The 19,781-nt window shown below is 39.4% G+C and overlaps 1 protein-coding gene across 10 annotated transcripts in view; it reads left to right on the forward strand.

Annotated features, from left to right (window-relative positions):
- Positions 1-19,781, forward strand: part of Tpk1 (thiamin pyrophosphokinase 1) — a 336,395-nt gene that overhangs the window by 153,423 nt on the left and 163,191 nt on the right. The window lies entirely within an intron of this gene.

Consider the following 19,781-nt stretch of genomic DNA (forward strand, 5'->3'; position numbering starts at 1 on the left):
TGGTTTCAGTTCTATTTAAATTCCATTGAATGTCTCCAGTTAAAAATACCTGCACTGATCTACTTAAATTTCATGAATATTATTATTCTCACCCTTAGTGTTGTCTCTTTTTCAGTTCTTCTTACCCATATGTCAATAAAATTTAGATATGGTACAATTAAGTAATTTAGAGAACATAACAAATTGGACTGCTAGAAATTTTAAAGTTAGCACAATGGATTATTATGTAAGCACAGTAAACTATAAAATGCTTAATGTCCATTCACTTGCATACTTTTCTAAAAAAAAAAAATAGAAACAAAGTGAAGCAAACATTGTGAGCAAAGCAAATCTGTAGGCTTAGGCATGAAGACTAATTAGCATATGCTGTGATAGAAAGCTGTTGCTGAGGGAATTCTAGACAGGCAGTTTCCCACTGACAGTGAGTGACAGGTTCTTTGCATTCTCTGAACTGGCTGCTTAACCTTTATTAGCGTCGCAACAAGGGGATGATGAGACTGCCATGGGACATCTTGTGAAAGTCGTTCCTGAATGTATCTTAATTCCTGCGCCTGCTTCAGCCATGGCCCTTTCAAATTGAATTGATTGTGTCTATATTTGTTTGGAACCTCTTTTGTTTGAAGTGATTGAATATCCTGAAGGTATTAGGAAGGAAGAGCTTTTGGCCTTTAAACATCAATTCTCCCAAGTGAGGTCCACATGACCCCGAGGTATATGCCTGCCCCTCCTCAGTCCTCTTGTGTTGCAAATAATATTCTCCAGTGTCTATGGCACTGTCCTCCCTGTCTGTTCATCACTTTGTTTCTTCCCTTGGACCTGTTTGCAGAGCTTGAGATAAACAGTTCTACCATGATTTTCCTCCTCACCCCTCCTAACAGGTGACCTAGCGAAACCACGTCCATGACTATTCACCCCTAGTCATTCGAAGGTTCTCAGTGCAGTCCATATGAAGCAGGAATATAAGCCTCCTGCTAGAACCAGAGTGATGAGGCACAGGTCTTATATGATATTTCACATAAAAGAGACGAGAGATGGTGTGAGTTTGGGAAATTTGGAATTCCATAGTCTCCTTTGGTAACCCACAGAGAACAGTGCCTTTTTAAGTAAGTCTGACAGAAGTAGAAATTGACCTTAATGTTTTTCAAATGCGTTTCACCCCAGAATGTCTTCCTATTACTCAGCAACACTTCTTCTTCTATATTAGTTGCCAACTAGGCTAAAATGAACCTGGCTGCGGCTATGCTTATTTCACTATTTCAGAAACTTTTCAAGAAAGTTATATGGACTTACTCTTCTTTTAAAAACCCATGGGGAAAATAGCTAAAGAGGGGTTTTAGGGCATTGAAAATACACCATATGGCATGGTGATGGATATATCTATATGTCATATGAATACATGTACATCCACTCATAGAGTATACAGTGCTGCTAGTGAATGCTAGTGTAAACTGTGGACTTAGGCTGACAAGCACATGTCCCTCTCCAGATTCAGTTGTAATGAATCCACCCTCCATGGAGGATGCTGACAATGGAGAATGCTGTTCATGACAAGTGGCAGCACATTTCGGCAGGGAGGAATTTTTTAATTTCACTGTGACTCTGGCCTGCTCTAAAAGTAGTCAAGAATGGAGATAAAATTGCTCAACAATACATTGATTAATACAGCTAACTAAGACAGCAGCAACACATTGTGAGGAGTTAACAATATAGCAATTCACATGAGTTTCCGTTACAAATTCATTTAGTCTTGGTAGGAACTTAAGAGAAATGTTGTCTGCATCATACAGATAATTAGAAATAAAAAGATGATGAGTGGCTTCTACAATGTAACAGAACTAGGGGTTCGCTGAAGTAGAAATTAGATAAAGAGGCAGTCTGCACCCAAATCCATGCTCTCTTCTCCTCACTACGCCCCATTCATCTTGTTTGATGATGGGAAACTTCTCAAAATAGAGCAGTGCTTCTCATGATCCCGGGTACTGTCATCTCCTTTTCCTTGCACAGAATTTGCATTTTCTGCTACTTAAGTCTTGCTGTAGAAGTTGTCCTAGGCATCATTGCCCATGAATATCTTCAGGGTTCCAATCCCTTCCCGTCCACATCCACCGTCTTTCTTGAGGCAGTTGGAAGAATGCCTCAATGGGTAGAGTGCCTGGACACTAGAGCCTACTAGATTCTTCAGTATTTCCACTCCTTCTTCACCTACATCTTAGAAACAAGGAGAGAAGAATCCCGATGGATAGATGCAAGTCTCTTTTCATACGCATAGTGGCTATGACGGAATGGTACCTAGACCAATGCCATGTCCTGGGTCGAGGGAACAAATAATGTCATTCAGGCGGTGTCACTGAAATAGAATTTCTGTGCAGCATTTTCAAGGTTCTCAGTCACCACCGTAGTTCAGTGATTCTCAAAGAAGACTTAGAAACCTTGGCTTATATTTGAAATCATGGCTATGATTTAACACTGGAATGGTTACATAGCTACATAAGCAATGGGCACATAGGTCATAGTCAGGAAAGGAAGCCACCAATTCTGAGGCCATTGTCATTTGGTCATTGAGGATATAATTCATCACTCTGTGACAAATGATATTGGTGTTAGAAAGTCCATTTGAGACTCAGCCCAGGAATTCACCAGTGGCTAGTCACACACATACTTAGGCCGTCTGTGTAGCATGTCCTTCAAACCAAACCCCTGGAGGAAAGAAAGTAATGCTCAGCCTAAGCCACATTATTCCCACAGTCCCACAGCTAGGTCTCTATTGATGCCACCAAGGGTCATATGGACACTAGGGGCCTGGGCCACCACCTACGGTCATGTTAGTGTCCAAGGACTGAGCCTCTGCCAGGGCCATATAGACCTAAGTGGCCTGTGATGCCACCGGGGGCCATGGTGTTGCCCAGACTTAGGCTACTGTCTGGGTCCATGGTCCTGTTGCAGCTGTGGTCTGTGTTGCTGTCCATGGCTCCTGTTACTACCAAGAGTGAGGACAGGGCTGCACAGAGTTGGTTCCACCCCTCACTGGTTGCAGCTCTAGGGAGAACTGGCCCTGCAGCTCACCAACTGCAGCACTCAGCAGAGTGGAGCCTCCATCTTGCCCTGGTAGCACAATAGAGCTAACTAGGTTGACATGGGCACAGCTGAGCCTGGAGGGTGGGAGATCAAGAGAGCTGAACCCATCCCTCATGCGCTGTACAGTGAGTGGGTTGGGGAGAAGTGATCCCCCAACTGCCCCTGGGTGCCTATGGTGGGTGGGGGAGCTGGCTCTGAGGTCATGAGAGAGGGAGAATGGCACAGCTCCTCACTAGCAGCAGCACTTGGGAGAGCAGGCCCTGCACCTCTCCTGGGCGGCACAGTAGAGCTGATCCTGTTTACAGGGGTACAGGTGAGCTGGTCCTATAGATGTGAAACCATTCCCCCCATGACATGTGGTGGCATGGGTAAGGGAAAGTTGCCTTCCCCTTCAGCCTCACCCCTTTGTCTGGTGGGAGAGCTGGCCCCAGGTTTTGAGAGAGGAAGAGATGGGTCAGCCTCTCACCAGCTGAAGCACACAGGAGAGCAGACCTTGTATCGCTCCTGGGGTAACACACTAGAGCTGACCCTATTGGGAGTAGGACACAGGCATGCCAGTCCTGTGGATATGAGAGCAGGAGCGCTGTCCCCTGCCCCTTCCCTCATATGCTATGGGTGGCAAAGATAAAGGATATATGTCCCACACATACCTTTTGCCACCTGGGGCAGGCAGGAGAGCTGGGCTCAGGGGCATGAAAATGGAAGAGCTGGCCCTGCGCCTCATATGGACAAAACAGTAGAGCTGGCCCTGGTGGTTTGTGTGTGAATAAGCCAGACCCACGAGCCTAAGAGCAGGACAACTGGTACCCTACTCCTTGCTGCCTGCTGCATTGTGACAGCTAAACTGGGCAATGCTATAGGGCTCCCTGGTGGTGAGGATGATGGAAAGCTGGTGGGCTGGCCAACCCAGCTACCACCTAGACCCAGAACCTGGGCAACCAGGTAGCCCACCCCAAGATCCACCTCATCCATGAGCTGCTGGAGCATGGGAAGGGCCTGACCTGTAGATCCAAAGCTACAGGGTTTTCATGACACAGGACAACAGGATACGCAAGGGGAATCCCAGTGAGGGCCCAGTATAGGCAGTGCAGCAGAAGCCAGAGACCTAGAACCAGACCAAGGACTCATTGCAATGCAGTAAGATGTATGGGCTCCACGGTACACTGTGTGACTCAGGGTGTCACACCACAGCTTCCACAGTGAGATTTATTTTGTTTGTTTTGGTTTGGGTTTTCTTTGTTTTAAATTTTGTTTGGGGTGGAAGGTTACAAGGGTAGAGCGCAGAAGTGAGGGCCAGGGAATGAGTGGTTTGCAGATGAATGACGGGAAACCCACAAAGAATCCATAGAAAGTTAAAAATGAAGAAAGAAGACTTCTTTTCTGACCCTTCTTCCACTCATATTCTCCTGGCCATGCTTTTAGAAAGGAAGCAACCATTTAACACCTTATGTTGTTCCAAAGATACTTGACTTGCATTGACTGAGGGATGGCTTTTCTTGTTGGAAGTGCTGTAACTTGCGTTGAGTTCCACCTTGGAAAGAATTGTTAGGTTGCAATACATAGAGCAGTTGAGGTGGCATTGGATTAGAATGCCTTCGTGTTTGGGGTCAAAGACAGAGTTGCTACAAGTGAAATTGGGTGAAAACTAGAAAGAGAATACTAGGTTGCATCAGCCAACTGTTGCTTTGAGTTTTTAAAAGTTTAATCACGTGACATTCTCATTCAACAAATCATCATTCATAGTTGCCATTTGGTGATTTAAAAAGAAAAAAGTTATTGTTAGTGTGAAAAACAGAAGTGCTTATAAAGAGGCTGGCCAAGAACACGGGGTAGGCCCTACCCAAAGGATATGACAGACTCTGGTAACCCCCTATGGAAGGCCTCACCCTCCCTGGGGAGCAGAAAGGATATGTGATAGGTAGGGTTGTAGTTGGGGAGGAGGGGTAGGATGGGAGGGAGAAGGGAACTGGGATTGTCATGTAAAACAATCTAGTTTCTAATTCAAATTTTAAAAAGAAAATAAATAAATAAAGAGGCTGGTAATTCAAATTAGACTAACAGTCTACCACAATGTGCTTCTGAAAACAGACAAATGGAAAGTGTCTATTTTGCGATTACATCTCCGCAGGTTAACAAATAGCTTTCATAACTATATCCATGCACGTGAATCCCTAGGATTCTAATTGGTTTTATCTAACTGTTGCAGTTCTTAGAAAGTTTGAGAATGTGTTTGCTCTAATTTAGATCTGGATCTTTGGTAATCTAGGGCACATTTTATTTTGGTTTTTTTGCCTGTTATGTCCTCAGTCAGGAAATCCAGTTTCTACTTATAGAATTCCAGCCAATTCCTTTAAAAGGATTATTTTGAAATATGACTATTAAAATTTAATATGTCCAGTTTCACCAAGATTTTTGAAGATCATTTTCAGTGTATATCTTCCATGTGTGCAAAAAGAAAGATAACTTTAGTGATGAATTGGGAAAGATTAAATGTAAAGACTGAAAAGTTTTAAACAGTAATACCCTTACCTTTTTATATAAAATCCACATAAATTTTCTAATATAAATAGATGGGAAACTGTATTTCATGTCTTCAGAGCAAGCATTAACCATGATCTTTGGTGTCTCCATCTTCAGGAATTATTCATTCCTTCCTAGTCCTTTTGAGTCACTTGGTTCTCCAGTAGACAAACACCCACCTCTGGGTTATACTCCATAATTAACTTTCTTTTTCTTTCCGCTTTGGTGGATGTCATCTTTCCCTTAAAAATTTGATTGCTGATAATAAATTTAATAAGTAAATTAGCCCAATTCCCAAGATAAAAACTTCATGAATTATCTTTTCTATGGCTATTTTAAAAAACTTTTTATACTGTGTCTTTCCAACAGGATGTACACTTCTAGAATATTTTTTAAAACACTCTAGAGACAAAATAGGGATCCTAAAAGGTCTTCTAATAATTTCCCCCAGTAACTTTTACTCTATAACATAATTCCTACAGTAAAATAATTTAAAAACATAATGGAAACATCTGTCTAACCACTGTTAAATAGATGAAGACAGCGATGTAAACACATAGTAGAGGACCATTTGGCCACAATCAGGAGTACAATCCAGTCATTTGTAACAATGATGACCAAAGAGAAACTGCTGTGTTAATTGAAATAAGCCAGATCCAGAAAAGCAAGGCTGGCAATGTCCTGTTCAAATGTGGACTCTACAAATGTTCGTCTCATGAAAGGGGAGAGTGGGATGGTGGTTACCAGAGACTGGGGAAAGGTTAATGATGGATTCTGTATTTCAGCTAGAGAGGGACAACTAGTCTCGGTGCATGATGGTGACTCTAAGCAGCAATGACGTTTATTTCAAGAAGGTGGAACAAAGGGTTCCGAAAGATTTTACTGTAATGGAATAATAAGCAAGGAAATAGCCATATTTTCATCTTATTTAAGCATTGCTCACAATGTCACAAATCACCCCACTAATGTGAATAGTCTTTATGTTTTCACGTACCAGTGAATAATAAAGCTACATAATTTAGCAAGGAAGGAAATCAATAAAAAGTTTTGGTCTTTTGGTTTATTTTGTTTTAAGGGACAGCCAGACATCATAGCCACTGAAGAATGGCAACAAGACCCATGACGCTTTACAAATCTCTGTTCACATGGAAGCTGTGTGTACCCATGGTATCCCAGAATGCTTAGATACTAAAGGATGTTCAGATATGTGACCTGTAGAAAGCAAACTAAATGAAAGTTAAGCTTAAAGTCATGTTTCTGCTCAAACCTTCCAAAATACACAGTTTAAGTAGCAGGGGTGAGTCTAAAGCTTTGTTGGCTAATAATGTGAACTTCAGGTCATTCAATGTCTTGTCTAATCAGCTTGTAGCCTTTGGCAAGTTACCTCATCTCTCACATTTTCCATCTGAGCAGGCTACAGCATGATAATTACAGTTACCTTATTAAGTTATCAGGGAATTGAAGAGTATAATTTACATCACACCTAGAATTTATCACAACAGTTGCTGGCTTTTGTTGTTACTTTATTGAGGAAGCCAGTCAATTATCAGTTGGTTACAGTGTAAAACGGATACTTTTAGAGATTATCTGAATCTTTCAATTACACTGTATTTTATTTAAAAGAAATCTTAAAGTTTATTGAAAGAGTATTTATAAACTTCATGTACTTTGTATGTCATTGTGCAAACCAATGGGGATACATATTCAAAGTGAGTACATATGTTACCTAGGAGGAACTAGCAGTTTTGAATTTGTAAACTTGTAAACATAGTCAATGAAGTTACCGTGGTCTCAGAGCCCCATAAAATGGTTACAGGTTAAGTTGTACAATTATTTTCTATCCTGGATAGATGAATGGTTACTAAATGACTTGACCTAAAATGAGTGCTCTAATAGCAAACTTGGGAATAGTTTTACTAGACTCACTTCCTTGTTTCTTACTTTATGAGGCCAAGTCTCTTCTTAGATATACTACATGAAATCACAATTAATATCCTATTTCTTTTTTTTAAAGATCTGTTTTATTTCCCATTAAGGAGTTTTAGAGGAGTCAGCATCATCTAACCTGATAGGTTCTATAACTGCAAAATGCAAAAACTCATTAACCTACATTAGCAAAATTATTGGCAAACCGTAAATTAAGCAATCAAAAATGGCAGTCTAATGACTTTTGCATTGGTCTTTTAAAATTGGGTTTACTATTGATGCTCATTTCCTTTTAGTAATTTATTTTAGTTGTCAGTAACTTAAAAGTGTTTTTGTAAACATCTACAAAATGTTCTGCAGGCAGCAGTAACAGTAATTTGGTGAAGTGTGCTACCTGTGGCACTTGAGGTCCACAGATTCTTCTCCCACTGTGGAAAGGCTCCTCAAGAGGTGCCTATCGTCACCTGCCATCATATAGAATGGATGAGCAACTTGGCTTTCCTTCTGAAATCCTCCACAGAAGAATAAGGTGGATGATTCAGAGAGACATTCCTAAAGTGTTGAGCCCTCTTCCTACTGTTAAATTCTTTGCTCATACCTAAGATTTTGTAGCATAGTCACAAGAACTAATTGTAGGTTCTGACAGGTGTCAGTTGGTAAATGATGGCCCCTGGGGTAAACCTGGCCTGCTCCCAGCATTTGCACTGTGGGCAAGCCAAAGGTGGTTCTGACATTTTAAATGAAAATATCATAAGAGGAATAATACTTTTAAGATACATGAAAACCAAGTGAAATTAAAGTTTCGGGGTTATGGAACATAACTGTCCCCCTTTGTTTATTGAAAGACAGGGTCTAGTAATTGGGACAGAGGCCCTGTGGTCTCCTAAACATAACAAGGGAATGCTTTTCTCTCTCTTTTCCATAAAGTTTGCTGATCTCTGACCGAGAGGAATACTGTCCCTCCCACTGACTGTATTCATTATTTAATGCTTACTGCCTGCCTCACAACATGGCATGTTGGGTGTGTTAGCTTTTTTGGGATGCCATGCTCAGCCTTAATGGAGGGAGCAGGGGGATTGGTCCTGCCCCAACTTAATGTTCCAGACTTTGTCAATTCCCCATGGGAGCCCTTCTCATTGGCTGATGGGGATCTCCTCCCTCCACCCCTCTAAGATGCAGGCACAGATTCCCTTAGTCATGAGGAAAACCATGTCTTTCCTGCCTTTCTCAGGGTTCCGTTTTACTGAAGTAATACATAATAATTTTCCAGACAAGAATTTTTTAGTTTGGTACCAGGGTTGACTTCCATTAGCACCTCTGCCAACGCTGAGCCTACATTCCTCCTCCCAAGAAAAGAAACTTTGCCTCAAGTGTTATCTGTGTCAAATCTTGTCTCCTCTTCCCAGGAGTGCATTATCTCAAATGTGAAGCACTTCCTCAGTTAATGAAAGGCGTCTCTTTCTGTTCTTCCCTTTGCTCAGTTCTTATGGGTTATTGGGTTCAAAATAAAACCAGTCATTTTGTTTTTAATTTCTATATCTTTTTACATAATTATGAATATTGCAAGTTGATACTTTTAACTTGTTTGTTATTATTATAAGTTTTATATTACAATCTAATATTTTAAACCCAGGGCCAAATCTTGCACACGGTAGGCAAACTGTTGTTTACTTGTATCCCCAGTTCTACAATCTGATTCTTTACCTTTCAGTTTTCTATGCTTCATTTACTCCTGAGTGGAGAATTGAGTGTGATCCATAGGCAGTTATCTGGATAGTGGCACCCGTAGCAATGTATTGTAGTAGGCCTCAGAGCATCTGTTGCCTTAGTGTAGAAATTGTACATTTCAGATTTTCACCTCTTAGGAGATTTGTTAAGTGGTCTGCTGCTGTAACTTAGTGCCCCTTGGATTCAATCCCTAGTACTGCCAAGAAATAAAAACATGGGATTAACTTCATATCAGGTATATATTATTTTTGGAAGGTAGCTGTGCTGGCCACTATCCCATCAATCCTCTAATGATACATCATTTTTATACTTGTATGATACTTCTTAGACTTTTACAAAGATCTCCTGTTTCACATTAACTAAAACATAATTATGGGACAAATTTCTCCTCTTGGATGACAGAGATATTCCTTTTTGTTAGATTTATTTATTCATGGTGTGTGTGTGTGTGAGTGTGTGTGTGTGTGTGTGTGTGTGTGTGTGTGTGTGTGTGTATGTGTGTGTTATGAAGATCACAGGATAACATGAGGGTGTCAGTTTTCTCCTTCCACTATGAGAGTTCCAGGAATCAAATGTAGGTTTTCAGGCTTGGCAGCCTTATCAACCTATTGAAGTATTCTTCATTTTTCTGTATGTGGGTGTTCTGCCTATACAGTGTGGGTATGCAGTGTCAATGGGGAGCAGAAGAGGTCATTAGTTACTGGAACCACAAACAGCTGCATTATGGGTACAGGAAATTGAACCTGGGTCATCTCCACCCCACCCCCCAACCCACCCCAGAGGAATTCTCAAGTTCTGCCTCTTCTAGGGACAGAGAGAGAGAGAGAGAGAGAGAGAGAGAGAGAGAGAGAGAGAGAGAGAGAGAGAAGGAAACTTTGTCTTTTGTTTAATATACAGGTGTTTCAAATTCCCAATTAGTGACTTGAACATGATAGACACAAAGCCAAATAATAATTTATCTTCTACAGTGTTTAATTCTAGACATAGACCACACAAATGAAAGATGTTTGTTCAGTGTGCTGTTCCTGAAACTTGAAGTTAGTGTTTTTTCTTCCTCCATGGGAAGGTGCTGTGATAATTCTTATATTAGAAGTAATAGAAAGCAACATGCCACAACAACACAAAATAGATGTCTTTTCTTGGTCTAGGCCCTGCTCCAAATGATACCATCGACTTTGAAGATCCCCCCTGGAAGACCTCTCCCTCCCTGGGAGCAGAAAGGGCATGGGATAGGGGGTCAGTGGGGGACTGGGGAGGAGGGGAGAGGGAGGGAACTGGGATTGACATGTAAAACAAGCTTGTTTCTAATTTAAATGTTTTTTTTGTTTTGTTTTTTAAGAAGGGGGGAACAGAAATCTTTTGTTGTGTGCTGTAATGGAAAATGACAGAGATGTGCCCAGCTTCAGTTATGGCACAGCCAAGTCTCTTGGATGATCTCAGGGTTCTCTGGCTCTTCTGCTTCTGACTCCTTTGCTCAGAGGCAGCTTACTGCTGAGACCACACTCTACACTCTGGCAGTCAGGCTGAGGATTGGCATCCTCTCTGCACATGTTCTACTGTGGAGCAGAAGGCTTTTCCCTGGTTCCTAATCCCTAAAGGAAAGTCTTGGCTCCTTTTAGTCTGAATTATGGCATATGCTAATCTCTAAATCTTTGGTGTATTTTAAGTTCTGGCATCTCATGAGTATCAAACTGTATGTCTGAGAAAGTCAGAGGACATGAGTACCCAAGCAAGGATGCATGCCATCTTTCTCTCTGTCTTTTTCTTTTTCCTTTCTTTTCCTCTCTCTTTAAAAATAACCAAACCAAACCAGCTGTGGTGGCCCATACCTTCAATTCCAGCATTCAGGCAGCAGAAACAGGCAGATCTCTGAGTTTGACCCCAGCCTGTTCTACAGAGCCAGTTCCAGGAGAGTCAGGGCTACACTGAGAAATGTTGTCTTGAAAAACCAAAAGCGGAAAAAAAAATTTAAAAAAAGTAATAACCAAGCACGTTTTAGCAAAGGATTCATGTCAGAACTTGACAAATAGGGGGTAGAAGCTGGGGATAGGCCAGATCTTCACATTTCATCATTACTATCATTTCATATTGTAATTTTCACATACTTTGACTAAATGTTTTCAGCATGGGGAAAGAATAACTTGGGTCTGGGAGTAGGGAAGGTAGCAGGAGTTTCCTTGGACTTACATTAACATATAAAGAACAAGAAGTGCTGATGGCTTTGAATTTCAAGATTCCATCCCCTCCCCCAGTAGTACTCCATTGTGTAAATGTACCACATTTTTTTTCCATCCATTCCTTAGTTGAGAGGCATCTAAGTTGCTTCCAGGTTCTGACTTTTACAAATAATGCTGCTATGAACATCATTGAGCAGATCTCCTTGTTGTATGAATATGCATCCTTTGGGGATATGCCCAAGAGTGGAATTGCTGGATCTTGTGGTAGAGGACTTTGGGAGCCCATTCCACATAGAGGGATACTCCCTGAGCCTCTACACACGGGGGTGGGCCTAGGCCCTATCCCAAAGAATATGACAGACTCTGAAGACCCCCTATGGAAGGCCTTACCCTCCCTGGGGAGCAAAAAGGTATGGGATAGGTAGGGTGTTAGTTGGGGGGGGAGGGGAGGGAGAGGAAACTGCAACTGACGTGTAGGACAATCTTGTTTCTAATTTAAATAAAAAAGGAGGAAAAAAAGAAAGTGTCTCCTGTTTCATTTTAAACTTGAAGCATTGCTGTCATTGATAAGTTTTAGTCTGCTTCAAGAAGGTTATGCTTAACAGTCTAACATTCTCTTGGATTGCCATGATGTCTATTGAATGAACCTTCCAGGAGACGTAGTTGCCAGAAGATTTTTCGAGTGTTCTATCATTGCAGATTTTAAAAACACTATCTCTGCTGAAGGTTCATAGGATACAGAAGTCCACAAAACTGAGATTTGCCCTACCTCCACAGAAAATACCTCTCTTAGTGTGAAGAGACCATAAGTAGCATGTGGAATGTTAAGATGTGATAGGCCTTATAGAGAATCTGGAAATTTTGAGCTGGGTAAGGGAATTCTAGAGGTTACCACAATCAGGTCTTTCCTGATTGACTAAAGGAAACCTAAGAACTCATATTATTAAATACCATGATGCCTCTTGGGACATCAAGTGGGACAGCCTCTTGAAGATGAAATTTTAACAGTCTAAGGAAGGAAAGGAGTTAGTTGTGAAGAACTAACATGTATTGAGTATCTTGTTTAAGGGACAACTTTCTGACACGAACACTCTTCTCTGCATATTTCACAGAGGGATGCTGGGAATGAGTCACTATAAAATGAGAAGAATCTTGAAGGTTATCTAATTAGATGAGATTTGTAAATTAAAACTTGTAGGAAAGAAGTAAGCATCTTTAATGTGCATTTTTTGATAACTAATTAAGAGCCAGATCTGCAGTTCTATTGGTGTTGAGGTATATGATGTGCTTAAGAGTGCCCATGGCAATTTGAGGATTCTGAAATTTCTAGGAGGGTAGAACATATAGTTCAAGGTAGTAAAAATTGTCTTCACTTTATATCTGCATAGCAAATGCATAGGGCTTATTCAGAGCAACGTGTGCCTCATGGTGGTAGTTATGGCCTGGTGGAGATGATAGTGATGGGGTGACACTGGGGATGGTAGTGGCCGTGGTGGGGATGGCTGTGATAGTCGAAATAGTCATGGCAGCAGTAGTAGTGTAGATGGCAATGGTGTTGGAAGTTGTGATGATGGTGGTCCTGATGTGGGGAGGATGATGGTTGAGAAATAATGGTGATGGCCGGTGGGTTGTTGTCACTGTTGTACTGATGTTGGAGATGACAGTTTGCAGGGGAATTATTGGAGTGAAGAATCCCTGGCCACTTTTGGATATCATTCTTTGTTTGAGCAGCTACTCTGTTTAGTTACCAACAGATACATTTTCTCTGTGTTCTTTACTTCTTATTACTTTTAGCCTTTAATTTTCATATTCCTCCCCATGTTTGTTAGCTTATTAATTCAGCAGATTTAGATAACTAATATGTTCCAGTGAGTACTATTATTGATGATTTAATGTTCTACATTCATTTAATACCTCATACCTCATGGCATAGTTTTACCTATAATTTTATGTGAGTGATCTCTTGTGTAGAACCTTCATGAAATATTTATAGTCATTGTTGCCATTTTTCTAAGTTCTTAGTTGTCTTGTGTTCCAGTGCATCTTAAACTATAGCTTTCACAGCAAGATTTATCTATTTCCTGGAACTTCATCACTTATAGGATGTTGTATAAGTCTCTTTGAGTGCATCTACATATGATTATTTCTTATGTAGACATTTGAGAACAATTTCTTTGCTGATTAAACTAGTATCCATACTATTTGAATGAAAAAAAATAAACTTTCTTGTATTGGTAAGTTCTTTGTTATTTTAACATAAATCATCTTGAGGTATTATTTTATTTTTGCAAATATTACACCCTCACATTTAAAACAGTCTATAATACTTAATCCTTTATGACATTTTCTTAATAAAATGTCTGGCTTAAGCAGAATATTATTTTTTAGATACATTTCATTTTGCCTATTTTTGTTGTTGTTGTTGTTGAGAATGTACCTTGCAGAATATAGTGGGTCTCCTTTTTCTGCAGTTCCATTTTCTGTAAACTCAGTCAAAGTTAATTGAAGTCCCAACACATTAAGTGAAAATCCCTAGAAATTACAAAGAAAAGCCATGTTTTTAAATTATGTAGCATTATGGTATTTAGTTGTGCTCTGTGGAATCATATAAAATTAAATGATTTAACAGTCAGAATCAGTGGGATGCATATGAGAAAATAAAACTTTAGGCAAATGTTCTTAATTTTGTATGATTCCATAGAGCACAACTAAGACCATTTATAAGATGATCAATGGTGATATATTCCACCTTGATATAATAATATGATAGACTTTTAATAGAATTGTTCAGATTTCAAATGTATTAGTCATAAATTTCCTGTCACTGTAGGATTGTACTACTTTAATAGGCAGATGGAAGAAGGCTAAATTTGATCAGTATTAATGATTGTTTTAGCCTCTAGCACTACAAAAGTTAGCCTACTCTTCTATCCTTACTTAGTAGGAAATCATGGGTAATTTCAAAACAACTGTATGAAGTACATGAGGTATAAATCTATAAAAAAAATAATAAATGTGTAATTAGCACCCAACTTAAGTATATTTGCCTATGGAATTCAAGGTAGCTCTCATTCATTGATAAGTCTAAAAAATTCTAATGCCTTGCATTTCTTTGTACTTTAACAAAAACTTGTTAATTATGTGTGGTAATTAATATGACTGGTTACTATAACCATGGGTGTGGTTCTGCATTGGGGGGAGTTTGAACAATAAAGAATTGAAAGGGAGTTCAGGAGAACAGAATTCCAGCCATGAAGAGCACATATAGACTTTTACCTTACCATCTTACTGTAAGATATTCTGCACAGCAGCACTCGTGGGAAATACAGACATGGTATTATGTCTGTGGGAGGGTCTGCATAGGTTATATTCTAATGCTGCTCCATTCTGCATAAGACATGAGCCTTGTGGGGTTTGGTGTCCAGTGTTCTGAACAGTTCCCTGTAGGGCTGTATGCACGTACATGTCTATGGGTGTGCACCTCAGGAATATGTGATACATTGGTGCTTCTCTGTGTATTTTATGTTCATCCTTTTTAGTCGTCAAAATGTTGCAATGCTTGATTGTACCAGCATTTTATTTTTATTCATGCTTTGTGTGGGATGTGCGTGTCAATTTGATTTTTTTCTTGCATTTTTCTGATTGATAAAAACAAGTATCTTTTTATATTATTTACTCATTTGACTTATTTCCTGTTCTCTATCATCAAAATAGTTTCCCATTTTTGTGTCTTTATCAATTCTTAAACATTTTTTCTTCTAAATTGTAAAGCCACCATTTGTAGGTAGGAAGTGTCTCATAGTGTTTAGGAGTTTCCTTCTCACTCTAAGTTGTTTACTGGATGTTATTTTCTAGTAGAATAGTGTTTTTTTTTTTTTATTTCTTCAAGAGATCACCAGAAAGTCTGGTCACTTTTGTCACTCTGTTTCTTGTCTGATGTTCAGATTCCAAATGTGAGTGTGCATACATTGACTTCTTTTTCCTCAGTTCTTCAAGACAGTTCATCCAGCAGCTACACATTACATGTCCCTTTAATGTGCCAGTACCAGTCATGTTCCTAGAACATAGCTGTGTACCATATGGACAGCGACCTCTGCCCTGGGGGCACTCCTCTTCCATTGTTTAAGTTTCCAACATTTTGGTTTTAATTACTGTAAGTCTGAAGAAGGGCAAGTTCAACTACCTTACTTCAAAAATGTCCCTTGGTTATCTTGGTTCTTCATTGTTTTGGGTGAGTTTTATGATAATAGTTTCAAGTTTCATGCAGAATGTCATTGACAGCATTTGTTACTTTCCCAAGCTTGGGGATCTTTGTTTCTCTCAGTGTCAATGTCTACGACTTTGTCTGTCTTTTCCTGTCTGTCTCTGTCTGTCTGTCTGTTTATCTGTCTGTCTGTCTGTCTATCTGTCTCTCTGTCTCTGTCTCTGTCTCTGTCTCTCTCTTACACACACAGACACACACAGAGAGATTGAGATTGTAAATAATGTAGACCCTTAAGGTAGTATTTGCTTGGAACAATTCCACACAACTCTATGCATGAATTATAAAATGAAAGATATTTTATAATATCTGTTTATATGTAGCATACTATGAAATGTAAGCTACTTTGGTAAAGAATTTTTTCAATATGTCTCTTGCCTTCTGGTCTACTGATGCTACTTTGAAGCCTGGCACACTGAACAGATCCAAGCCTGCAAAAAGGGCTATTTTGATATTAGTAAATGTCTGCTTATTCCCCAAGTACAGCGCTTCCTGATAAAGTTATTTTATAGAGAATGCAGCTTAGTGCAAAAGCCAAAATATTACTTCAGATGTCCACACTGCCTGCCAAAAGGGAAACTGTGATTTAAGAATGAACTGAAAATTATTTTCTTCAGAAACATATTAAACATAAGCAAGCTTTTCTAGGCGTTTTTCTGAATGGCAAGAGGGAGATAAGGAGCCTGAATGTCTTTCTGTTTTTCTTTCTCATGAGTAATCAAATGTAATTTATATTCTATATGCTACTATTCACATTGTTCATGTTTCATTTCTGCTAGACTGTGTTTCTAGTATCTGGCAGACCCCTTCTTCTTCATATAAAAACAATAATTGTATGTTTTCTTTTTCATTGTATAGGATCAAATACTAGATTTCCTGCATGTCAGGCAAGCACTCTAGAAGTGAGCTATTGCCCCCAACTCCAGACACTACATAGCATTATTTAACAGAGCTGCAGACATTTGACATAGTCATAAATAAGAACTAAAAAGTAGGTTATTGGTGATTTATAATTAAGTTTATGTAACTTTTTCTTGCTTTTTTATGGGATGAGAGATGCTTGATAAATGAGATTATTGTCAACTCTAAAGCTGGTACAGAATTCTTGAAGTTGTTGCTCTAGCTTCCTTTCTTCTTACTTTTCCTCTTGTGTGTGTGTACTTCAGAAGAGCTCAGGTGGGTATGTGGTTCCATACCTTCAAAGATTATTTTTTGGTTAGAACAAAATTGTAATAACCTTGGCATCAACATATACTGAACTTTGTGGCCTCAGTGTAGATGTTCTTGTTTTAAGTCACTGTAAACTACAATTAATGAAATGTAATAACAAATATCACGTCCAGCATGAGAGTGTAGCATATTCATAAAGGGAACTTAGTAACATTAAGTCATGTAAGTATCTACTTGTTAAATGACAAAAAAATTACAGATGTATGCAGTGTGAAATTGGAGCCACCTGCTGCCTCATGAAATAGTAATACTTTTTTGCTTTGAAAAACCCAGCTTTTGGGGCTGCAGAGATGGCTCAGTGCTTTGGCTGCTCTTCCAAAGATCCTGAGTTCAGTTCCCAGCAACCACCTGTAATGAGATCTGGTACCTCCTCTACATGCAGAACAGTGTGTGTGTGTGTGTAAATCTTTAAAAAGAAAAAACAATTTGTTAAAAATCCTGCATTTTATGAAAGTAAGAAAAAAATCAATGAAAATGCAGGGATAAGATTTCCTGATACTTTGGGAGCTACACTACAGGAAGGAGGCTTTCACGTTAGATCCAGCTCCCACCATGCAAGTCCTGTGTCCTAAGCTGTGGATGTCACAATGAAGTCATATTTAGCTGTTACTGCACTTGGCCTGGATTTCATTTAGCAGGCTCCTCACTGAAGTTAAAAGCCACCTTGCAGGTATATTGTAACTGTTTCTGCTTCCAGTGACTTCATTTTTATTCTTTTATACTCATGAAATTCCCAAGATGTGATAGCCTTTAAACGCCTTAAGCAGGATTTCTAGGAATTCTTGGTTTTGTGATCTTTTGACTTTTCTGTGTTAGTAGTCTTGCTTCTCATCTTGACCTGGAATTTTTTGTGGTTCCATTACCAGTGATGAGGTAGAGTCAGGTATACCAGCCTTTCTCATTTGGGTCAGGTGCTCTAATAGATATATATTGAAATCATAAAAGAATTACATCATCTCCCCTTCTCTTTTATCTCCAAACCCCTCCCATGGACACATATGCCTTGCTGTTTCTCAAATTCATGCTCCCCTTTTTAATTGTGCTCACATTTATACATATATGTGTATGTACATGTCTAGACACATATATGTATATCCCCAAATATATAAATATAGCCTGTTCAGTTCCTGAAATGTTACTTATATGTATATTGTTTCAAGACCATGGGATTGGGTAAATGCTTGGGAGGCTTTTCCCTAGGGAAGACTTCCTCCTGCTCTCAGTATCCCCCTGTTGCCCATACTTTTTTGTCTAGGGTTGAGGCCCCATGCGCTTTCCCTCTTCCAAATGCATGCCCAATGTGTCATCATTGTTTGGGCCTTGTTAATGCAGTCATGTTAATAAGATTTCATGGGTGTAGCTTCTGTGACATTTTAAGGAAGCACATGTCACAGCAAACTCCCTGGTCTTCCTGCTCTTACAATATTTCCTTTTCCTCTTCTGCAATGATCCCTGAACTTCTTATGCAGGAGTGGTGTTGTAGAATTATCATTTGGAACTAGGCACCCTACAGTCTTTTGTTCTATGCCTTTTGATCAGATGTGGACTCTGTAATGGACTCCATCTGTTGCCAAGGGAAGTTTCTTTGATGTAAAGTGAGCACAACGCTTATCTGTGTATAAGGATAGTATTTAGAATATAGTTAGGAAAGTTGAAGTGATTTGTCTCCAAGATACATGACTTCACTAGCCCTGGGTAATTAATTCACGGTGTTTCCAATTTTCAGAAATGGCTTTAAAAATTAATAATAAGTACCACTCTCATTGAGCTGATTCAAGAAGATTATAAGACATTTTGCTTCCAGATGTGTCCCCTTAACATGGCAATATCCATAATGTTTGTTTCCAGGCCCTGGCTGAATATTACTCTATAACTAAGATCATCAGGTCAGTTGTGGACTTCTTTCATGTGTAAGATGTTGCAGTGGTTCTAGATTTTATCCTGCCAGTTGGCATTTTCTCTGTTGCTGTCCGCTGATTGTGTAAGGATGGCCTCAACATAGGCTGGTCAGTGAATTGTCTGTTGCTGTTTGTGTTTGCCTGTTCAGGTTTATCTCCTTTGTGTGGTTGTTCTGTTGTCACTATTTTAAAAAAGAAAGACAAATCCCAGTTGTTAAATGTGATATGTTTATCAAGAAGATGCTGCCCCACCTATTGCCAATACACCTATAAACATCTATAAATATGTGTACATTTAACACATTTGTTATGTGTTCCTATGCTGCAAAAGTAAACATCATGGAAAATACTTATGAGACATTTACTGTGTAGCAGACAGGTGCAAGAATGGGAAGCAGTACAGAAAGAAACAAAATTCTTACCCTCAGGGAGCTCTCCATTAGTAGGAGATGGTGACAGCCATATCTGTCACTTTCCTAATATGCCTAAGTGACTCGCATATGTCTTTCTTTTTCAGACTGTTAGCTTTACATCAGCCACTTTTTCATGCCCTTGCTTGGTGATAATAGCAAATTTCAATGTTCTTTTAGGGTCAGGAAATTATGTCTTTGATCTTGTAAAGATGACATATATGCCTTTTAGAGCGTCATATATTTCTGAATGGTAAGAAATTAATTTTTTCACTGGTCACTTCATTCTGAGGAAGTCCTGAATGAATAACGCACAGGTTGGGTTTGACACATTTAAAGAGACCTTGAGGTAAAAAAAGAAGTCTTAAATCTGCTGAGGATGGTTCTTAGAATAATTTAGGAGTCCATATGGGTGTTTTGTATCCTTGAAAACTCTTTGAATGGCAACTCTATACACGGGATTATGTTTTACTTTCTCCTTACTCAGCTGCTTGTCAAGAGTCCAAGAATTGTTTCATTCCTGGATTAAGAAGTATGGAGCTCCCTCCCAGTCTGG

The sequence above is a fragment of the Cricetulus griseus genome, assembly GCF_003668045.3.
Source record: "Cricetulus griseus strain 17A/GY chromosome 1 unlocalized genomic scaffold, alternate assembly CriGri-PICRH-1.0 chr1_0, whole genome shotgun sequence".
Lineage (NCBI taxonomy): Eukaryota > Metazoa > Chordata > Mammalia > Rodentia > Cricetidae > Cricetulus > Cricetulus griseus.